The sequence below is a fragment of the Mesoplodon densirostris genome, chromosome 17, assembly GCF_025265405.1.
Source record: "Mesoplodon densirostris isolate mMesDen1 chromosome 17, mMesDen1 primary haplotype, whole genome shotgun sequence".
NCBI classification, from domain to species: Eukaryota; Metazoa; Chordata; class Mammalia; order Artiodactyla; family Ziphiidae; genus Mesoplodon; species Mesoplodon densirostris.
Window position 1 is genome coordinate 4741856 of NC_082677.1, and position 9447 is coordinate 4751302.

Sequence of the window (9447 nt, forward strand, 5' to 3'; positions counted from 1 at the left end):
AGGGTCTTAAGGGAGAAAGAAGCTTAGCATGTTTGAGGAGCAGAAAGGTCAGTGAACCGCTGAAAGAGTGGTGTACAAACTGCATCAGGAAGGGTCTTGGAGGATATTTGCATTTTATTTTTAGTGCAGTGAGGGTCAATTGGAGAGTTTCTAGTAGGCGAGTTACATGATCTGTCTTTTAAAAGATCTTTCTGGCTACTGCGTACAGAATGCATTCTGGAGAGTTACAGAGAAGCAAGAGGGAAACAGGAAGTCACTTAGTAGCCAGGAAAGTTATTCAAGAGAGAGAAGAGTATGGCTTGATCCAGAGGGGATCCAGAGGGGCTTGTTCCAGAGGGGATGTAGTGGACATATGGAGACACAGACAGGTTGGAAATATGTTGATTGATTGGGTACAGAGTCCACGACAGGGAGGAATCAAGGCTTACTCTCAGCCCAGGGCTTGAACACCTGGGTTGATATCCGTGTCTTTCACTGAGACGAGGAAGATAGGGTGGCTGAAGACTGAGTGGGCAGGTAGAGGTTGCAATCAACAGTTCTGTTTAGGTTGAGATGACTGTGAGCTTATGAAAGCGGAATTATCAAGTAGGCAGCTCGATGTCTCAGTGTGAGCTTAGTGCAGAGTTGGGAATTGGAAATATAAATTTGAGAGTTGTCAGGATGTGGACCGGACTGGATAAACTCACTTAAGTAGTGAGTGTAGATCGAGAAGGATCTAGGGTGGACACTTGAGGTTAGGGTTACTAGATTCAGCAAATAAAATAGAAGATGCACAGTTAAATTTGGATTTCAGATAAACAATAAATACTTTTTTTAGGGTATGTTCCATGAAAAAATTGGGACATACTTATAATTTAAAACATCATTTGCTGTTTATCTGAAATTCAGATTTTATTGGACATCCTGTAACTTATTTGGTAATCCTACCTGAGATACTCCTATTTTTAGATGAAGTAGAGAAGGATGAGAAGTAGAGAAGTAGAGAAGGATGGGAAGCAAAGAAAATGTTCCATTTAGTGTGGCTGTGTATCCTATTTCCCCAGGAAGTGGTGCCATAAAACAACTATTTATTATGCTCACAGACTCTGTGGGTCAGGAATTTGGACAGGGAATAGTGGGCATGTCTGAGGTCTCAGCTGAAAGACAAAGGCTGGATCGTCTGAAGGCTCACTTATACACATGTCTGGTGGTTGATGCTGGCTGTTGACTGGCGTTTCAGGTACGGCCATCTGCTGGAGACTGTACTTGTGGCCTCTCTCTGTGGCCTGAGATTCTTGCCAATATGATGGCTGAGTTCCAACGGTGAAGAGAAAATGAGAAGAGGCAGAGACAGAGAGAGAGATTTTATCACTCAAATCTCTTGATCCCAGGTAACTTGATCCATTCAACAAGGAAACTTTAAAGGGGAGACTCTTTCATGCCTTGCCTTGTGTGCTGGACCATAGTAGGGATGGGAAGAAAGTGATTGCTCACTTGTCAAATATTTATGGACCAGGCCCTATGCAGGGCACTGGAAATACTAAGGTGCTTAGCCATGGCCTCTGCCTTCAAAGCACTCACAGTATGGATGGATATGTGGGGTGGGAACAGATATGCTGGGAGAATCAGGGCTGGGCATCCCAATCAAACCCAATCCTGGCTTTGGGGGAAGAGGATGCAAAAGTGCAAGCTATTTAAATAATCTAGTAGGTGACTAAGGATTCACAGGGTGAAACAGAGGACAAGAGCAGGTGGAAATCTGGGAGAGGGAGCAATCGGCATAGGTTGCGTTAATTTAGAAAGACTTTGTGCAGGAGAAACAATTTGAGCTAGACTTTCTGGGAGGAGGAGAACTTAGATAGTGATCACTTCCCTTAGCCAAAGTAACATCATAGACATCACCATCGTAAACAGGTAGAAACCTAGTAATCACATAGTTTAGTTGACGTTTTAGAAGAACTCACACCTTCAAGTACATATTACATATATTCCCATTCTACTTTAAATAAGTACTAAAAGCTCCTTAACCTATGTTTTTCTATCCTCTCCTCTCTCATGAAGAAACTCCAGGAGTGAATTTATCTTTTCTTTTTAGTCTTATTGAAATATTTATTTAAATAATAACATAACCATTCACCCATATTTTCCCAACAATAATGTGACCCAGTAGGAGGAGACCCAAGTCCTTCCAGGTCACAGAATCCTCCATAAAAGGCTCCCTGGGGAGCCTTCAGGAGAAGCAATGGAAAAGGGGTGACTTCTTGATATGAAAAACATCTCACCAAGCAGCCAAAATTTCTGAAGAGTGACTGCAAACCACAGGGGCCATCACCACTCAAATGGCATTTGCCATTCCCCACATTTTCATAATTAAAAATTTCAAAAGTACAGAATCGTTGAAAGACTAGTACAATGACTATCAATGAAGTTCCACTACCAAATTCAACTATTGATAACTTTTTGCTATATTTGATTTATCTTTCTACATATTCACATATATCTTTGAGTATAGAAATTAAGTTACAGGCAGGACACTTCTATGTATTTCAACAATCATCTTCTAATCATGAGAATATTGTCCTACACAACCATAAGAAATTTTCAGAAGTCTTCAATATGATCTAGTAGCCAGTCCATGTTTAAATTCCCCTAGTTATTCCCAAAGTGTCTTCCTTGGTTTTTCTTTTTTTTTTCAAGCCCAGATTTACCAAGTTTCTCTTATTGTATCTGGTTAAAATGGCTCTTTAGTCTATTTAAATATGGACCAGTTGTCTCACTTTTTTGTGTGACACTGATATTTTGCTTTTGTTTTTAAAATCAACTGTATTGAGGTATAATTTAAATTTAGTAAATTGCAGTCATTTCAAGTGTACTGTTCATACATTTTGACAGATGCATCAATGTAATCAGCACCCCAATCAAGATACAGATTTCTGTCATCCTGAAAAACTCCTTTGTGCCCCTCTGCAGTCATTCCCCTTCTGCCCCTGGTCCCAGGCAACCATTGATCTGCTTTCCACTATCATATGGATTTTCTGAAGAGACGAGGCTGTTTGTCTTGTAGAATGTCCCACATGCCTAATTGTCTCCTTGTCATGTCATTACCTTGATGCCCTAGCTACTGAATTTTCTGTGCATTGCAATTAGGACTAAAGACTTCGTTAAGTGCAGGTTAAACAGTCTGTAGCTGGAGAAAAATACTCCATAGGTGATAATGGAGTACTTCCTGTTGCATCATATCAGGAAGCTCAATGCCAGGTGTACCATTGTTAGGGTTGCCAAGTTTGCTCCCTTGGTTGAGCTGTTGAGCACAAGGGCTTTTCTTGGTAAAAGTAAAAATTGGCAAGTCAGGTATGGGGGGTGGTACTTTGGTCATGTCCAAAGAGTCTATCTCCCCACAACTTTACCCAATGGTTGTAGCATTCATTGATGGTTCTTGCCTGAATGAGTTCTTTCATAGGGAGTTGCAAAATGATGATTTCCTAATTCTATCATTTCTTCTACTTTTGTTATCTGGTATTCTTTGGTAAAGAAGAACTTCCTTTCATGAACTGGGGAGGAACTTCAGCTCCTAAAAAGGCAGAGTAAATGCTGATTCCTTTACTCTTAGTTATAATTAGGGAAAATTTGAGCATTGAAAAAGGAAAGAAAACAAACAAACCATAATTGAAAGTAAAATACTGAACAACTAAAACTCTGATTTAATTTTATTTTTGCCTATGTAATACAAGCATTAAAGATGGTTTAATGCAGAGCATTGTGAATTGTACTGGTAACTCTTATTAGGCTGCCTGTTATTTAAACCTTCATTTAACATGCAGGTTTAAGGCTGGCACACTCGCTGCATTTCCCCCTTTAGTGACTTGAGCTGATAGAGGGGAGGCACGTGGACTTTGGAATCAAATGCATCTGGGCTGAATCCTGGCTCTGCCACGTACTTGCTGGGTGGCTTTAGGAAAGCATTTGACTTCTCTCAGCCTTACTGCTTCCCTCTGGAGGTACAGCAGTGCTGAGAATGAACGCAGGTGCCATAAGTGAAATGTCTGGCTCAGGTGAGTAAATGATCATCTCGGATCCTTTCGTTTCCCTTGAAGGAGAAGTAGGGCCACAAAAGAGGAGCTGCCTGAGCTTCAGAACCAACAGAGAAGTGGGGCTGATCAGACACCTAAAATTGTGGCCACAAAGGCAAAGTCATGATTCGCTGTTGGCTTACTCTTCCTTCCTTCACTTATCTGGTGCTTATTGAGTGATGGCTTTATTCTAAGAAGAGAAGGGGTCCAGCACGTGTGTGCTGCTGCCGTGGTCCTGACCCGTCCCTGGGTGTGGGGATTTCTCCTGGGACACTGATGCTGATTCCCATCCAGCCTCTCCCAGGATTTCTGAAGCCAGAAACGGAAACCAGTGCAGGGTGGGAAGGGAGGGGTGGGCTGGATGCTGATGGACAGTGGCTTCTAGAAAGGCAGAGCCTCTGAGAGAACCGGGAGGAAAAGGGAAGACCTGTGTTTTAGCACAAGTTTCCATAAGCAGTTACTATGCAAGAAACCACTCCAACCATGAATAAAGTATCAAATGAATGAAAAAAGCAGGAAATATATGTATTAAATGATGCAAATCATGTGCAGGAGTTGATACGAACAAACACGCTTGTGTGGCTGGGTGAGGGGACGCCAGCTGGTGGAGGTGGCTCAGAAGGTGCCACCCTAAGAGGAGATGTGCCAAAGGGAGCCGTGGTTTTCTCTCAAGTTTAGTTTCTGTCTTGAGGAAAAGTTTGCAACTTTCGTGTGGTTACAGAGGAAATACTCCACGTGGCTGATTTAATGTAGTTTTCCTCCAGAATACTGAGATTTAAGACCACTATTTTTCCTATGTTTGGAATTGTAAGCTCATAAAAATGTACGTGCTCCTAAATGATGTAAAAGGCAGATACTGTTCCAAATAATTAGGGAGTTTCTTGATTTTAAGATACATAAGCTCATACATTTTAGAGGTTCAGCAAGTGATATGATTTCACAAAATCTGTTGTGATACTGTGGCCTGATGGGGTTTTTTAAAAAAGCAATAGCACCCTAAGGGACTTACCTGGTGGTCCAGTGGCTAAGACTCCGAGCTCCCAATGCAGGGACCCGGGTTCGATCCCTGGTTGGGGAACTGCATCCCACATGCCACAACTAAGGATTCTGCATGCCGCAACTAAAGATGCTGCAACTAAAGATCCCGCACGTGACAACTAAGACCCAGCGCAGCCAAATAAATAAATAACTATTTTTAAAAAAAGCAATAGAACCCTACGAAGATTTGAAAATGGAGCAATATTACAAGCATCGAGTACCAATTAAGTAAAGACACAAGGTAACTTCAGAGTGTTATATAAATTATTTTAAAAAGTGCCTCATGAATATATTAGCAGGGATATTTATAATGGAATTATAATCCACTCATACACCAGACATTCTGCCCCTGAAATCTTGTCGTCAGGAGACTGACAGCTAGACAATTAATGTAACCACATGGCTGCTCAGAGCGCTGTATCAAGTATGGATAATTCCAGGTATGCTACCCAATAAAAATGGACCTTCTGCCCTCATGTTAACTCCTTTTAACAGGCCTGGTGGGCCAAATCAATAACATTTAAAGCTACAGAGTTTTAGATGTGGCCGCCAAAGCCAGCAACACCAGCTGTGCTGGGGGAAGAAGAGGCCTTTGGCACCACATGCAAGACAAAACCCAAAATATTTCAGAAGAACTTCAAATTTTCAAAGTTCTCTTTTCATGAGTATGTGTTAATGAGCTCCAAGGAAAAGCCGGGCACGATTAGGAAATGTCTCAGGAAAAATGGGACGCAGTCATGAGGAGGACGAGGGTCCTTCCAAGGTGGCCTTCTGCTCAACGGAGATTAGAAATTCATTTTACAGTCTTCTTGCTGACATCAACAAAGGGCACAGCTGGTTGAGGGCTTTCACTTTCCCCTACTGGGCTATGACCTGGCCAAAGAAGCGCTGCACCAAATTCAGGGACGGGCTAGAAACCCAGCACGGGATGTGTGTGTGTGTGTGTGTGTGTGTGTACACAAAAAGATGCATATCCAAGAGGTCAGCTGACCCTGAGGGCATCCGTAGAAGTGTGATGCTCTCTGTTGGTTACTGTGAATCTGTGTACTTTAGACGGTTCTAACATGTTAGTCAGTTCCTGGTTGTTATGATTTTTTTCTCCCTCTGAGAATATTGGAGTGTCCAGATCTCTTCATTATATCAATGTAAGTCACTAACTTAGGTGCTTTGAGGACAAAAAGACAAACTAGACACAGACCCTACCCTTGAGGGGTTTACAGAGTAAGGCAGTGGTTCTCAACTTTGGTCTCGCACTGAAATTGCCCCGGGAGCCTTGTAAAATGCCAGAGCCGGTCTCACTCGGAGAGATCCTGACTTAACTGGCCCAGAATGGGGCCTGGGCTCCTGAGTGATACTAATCTGCATTCAAAGTTGGGAGTCATTGCAGTAAAGGAGAGACAAAGGCTCCCAAAGTCCATCAGCTAAAGAGGAGGAACAATTTCCAGCCTCCAAGAGTGGTAATACCACTATATGAACATTATGGAAGTGAAATAAAATTTGAAGTTACTGTTCTCTTTTATGTACATACATACTTACTCATGCATGTATGTATGTACGTGTACACATATATGTTACACACATGATATACTGTTCTTGTAATAGATCCGGTGACATAGAAGTAATCCCGGAAACATACCTCCCCTAACTCCGCACTCCCACTCCCTAGTGGTGTGGCACCCACAGTAAGTGCTCCCTGTGCAATTCCCCAGGCTCCTTTCTGTGCATTTTGAGCACCTACACATACAAACGTACTTCTATTCCTACAAAAGTGAGATCAGGTTACATAATTTGATTTTTTAAAAAAATTTAACAATTTTCATGGCTACACTTTTTAATAGCTATTCAGTGTTCTTGGCTGTTTGGTGTGGATCGTTCTCTAGTTTACTTAACCTCTCCCCTATATGGACATCCTTTTCTGGTTACTTTTGTTTTAATTGATGTAAAAACTCTTAGAGCAGTAACACCAATAGTTCAACAAGCAAAAGTAAAACTATGACTCAGAATCTCCTTCTGATTTAGTGAAGAACTTAGTCATTGATGTCTTATGAAAGTCACAAACCTTCGTTTATGAATCTGGAACCACTTCTGACTTAATGCCCGTGCTTTAGGGCAAAGAAAAAATGGAGAAATGTTCTGGAAAACAGGTATGGTTTCTACTGGAAACCATGAAAGGAACATGAGTGTGATCATTTTTGTGTGGGAGGAAAAGAATTAACAATAGCTCAATAGACTGAAAGAAAAAGGAAGCAGAAGGGGTGCAGCGGCAAGCAGACACCCCCTCACTACATTTCTGATTCCCTCCCTTATTTCGAGATGAGGCTGGTTATGCATGTGTACATCACTTGGGGTGACTAAGCTGAAGGTGGTGTGGAAGGCAACAGCTGTCTCTCCTCCGTCACTGGCGTTATGAGCAAGAGATGCTGAAGGGGGAATCAAATCAGGAGCCACCTTCAGCTTCACTTTCAATTTCATGAAATCGCCACTGCTATTGTGGAGAGGGTCACCTGCTTCTGAGAACTCCCAGCTGGTGGTGAAACCAGCAGGTAGATTTTCCAGGCTGGAATGCAGTTGTGCAAGCATTCAATTAGACGTTCATTCCATCTGAAATAAAAATCATACTGTGCCCTGGCCCACGCTTTACCAGCTGCCTCCAGCATGGCGTGGAAGGGATTGATTGTTTAGAGCCTGATAAAAGTGCTGAGTTACCCTAGAGGTAACAGCAGATGTCTCGATTCAAGAGGTCCTGAGAGAAATTCTCTGATGCTTGAGCTGGCACTTTGCCCGACCCGAGCTAGTCAGAGTGAATACTATCATTTATCAGGCTTATTATACTGGATGTGCTTATTTAGAATTATAGCTGCTTGGGGTTTAGGAATGGATTATTTTGCCTAAGAAACAGATGAGAGGAAAGAAAAACTATCAGCATTCCTAGCCAGACAGTTTAATTTCCCTAGAATTTTTTCTCTTCTAGTAAATAATTGTATCACGATATTTTGGGAGGTTTGTCCGGGAAAACACCCAACATACATCATACGCTAATCCTAACGGAGCCAGGAGTTCCGGAGGCTTCTGGGGCCAAGGACCGATGCATCCATAGGGCTGGGGCCCAGCAGAGGGCTTGGGTTCCAGCCGCGTGGGAGGGAACATGACAGTGGCCTTTCTCAGGGGAATAAAGTATGGTGCCAGGCAGTGTGAGCTCAGGAATCAGATACTCAGAGGAGTGTTGGCCCCTGGACAAGCTGGGGAACCCCCACCCCCATCCAACAGGAAGTTGAGAACGATGCAGCACCTCCCATGGGGAGAGGTGGAGCCTGATCAGGACATCCCCCAACACCCTGACTGCTGGTGTCCACACCGCCTTCACTAAGCACCTACCACGTGCCAGACAAAAACCAGGTGCTCTACATGTGCTAGCTCTTATCGTCACTACAGCCTTGGAGACGGATGTAATTATTCCCATTTTACAGATGAGGAAAATGAGGCCCCAGGGAAATGAAGCTACTTGTCCAAGGTTAGCTGGCTTGCAGGTGGCAGAGCCAGGATTCAAACCCAGGTTGTGCTCTTCCCTCTGTGTTGCTGTGTCCTAACGAAATGTTAAGTAAATATGGTAAGAAACAGGTACCAGCCCTTTTGTGGCCATCGCTGAAGCGCCGGAGGCCAAAATGAAGTTCAGTCCCTTTGTGACTTCTGACTGAAGCAAGAACCGGAAAAGGCATTTCAATGTGCTTTCCCCTCTTTCTAAAGAGCTGAAGCAGAAGTACAGTGTCTGATCCATGCCCATCTGAAAGTATGATGAAGTTCCAGTTGTATGAGGGCACTACAAAGGGCAGCAAATAGGCAAAGTAGTCCAGGTTTACAGGAAGAAATATGTCGTCTGCATTGAACGAGTGCAGCGGGAGAAGGCTAATGGCACGACTGTCCATGTGGGTATTCACCCAGCAAGGTGGTTACCACCAGACTGAAACTGGACAAAGACCACAAAAAGATCCTCGAACGTAAAGCCAAATCTCACCAAGTAGGAAAGGAAAAGGGCAAATATAAGGAAGAAACAATTGAGAAGATGCAGGAATAAAGTATTCTTATATACAACTTTCATTAAACACTTAAAATGAAAAAAAAAAAGAAATGGGTACCAAAGAAAATACAATTCACATAACGCTCTTAATGATCCATATATGGATCAAACTATGTCTTCAAGATGGACTTCCTGGGACTTCCCTGGTGGCGCAGTGGTTAAGAATCCGCCTGCCAAGGTAGGGGACACGGGTTCGAGCCTTGGTCTGGGAAGATCCCACGTGCCGCGGAGCAGCTAAGCCCATGCGCCACAACTACTGAGCCTGCGCTCTAGAGCCTGTGAGCC

At 43.1% G+C, this 9447-nt stretch overlaps 1 pseudogene; it reads left to right on the top strand.

The window, feature by feature from the left end:
- The first annotated feature begins 8749 nt into the window (after positions 1-8749).
- On the top strand, positions 8750-9159 carry LOC132477612 (large ribosomal subunit protein uL24-like; annotated as a pseudogene).
- Positions 9160-9447: the final 288 nt, after the last annotated feature.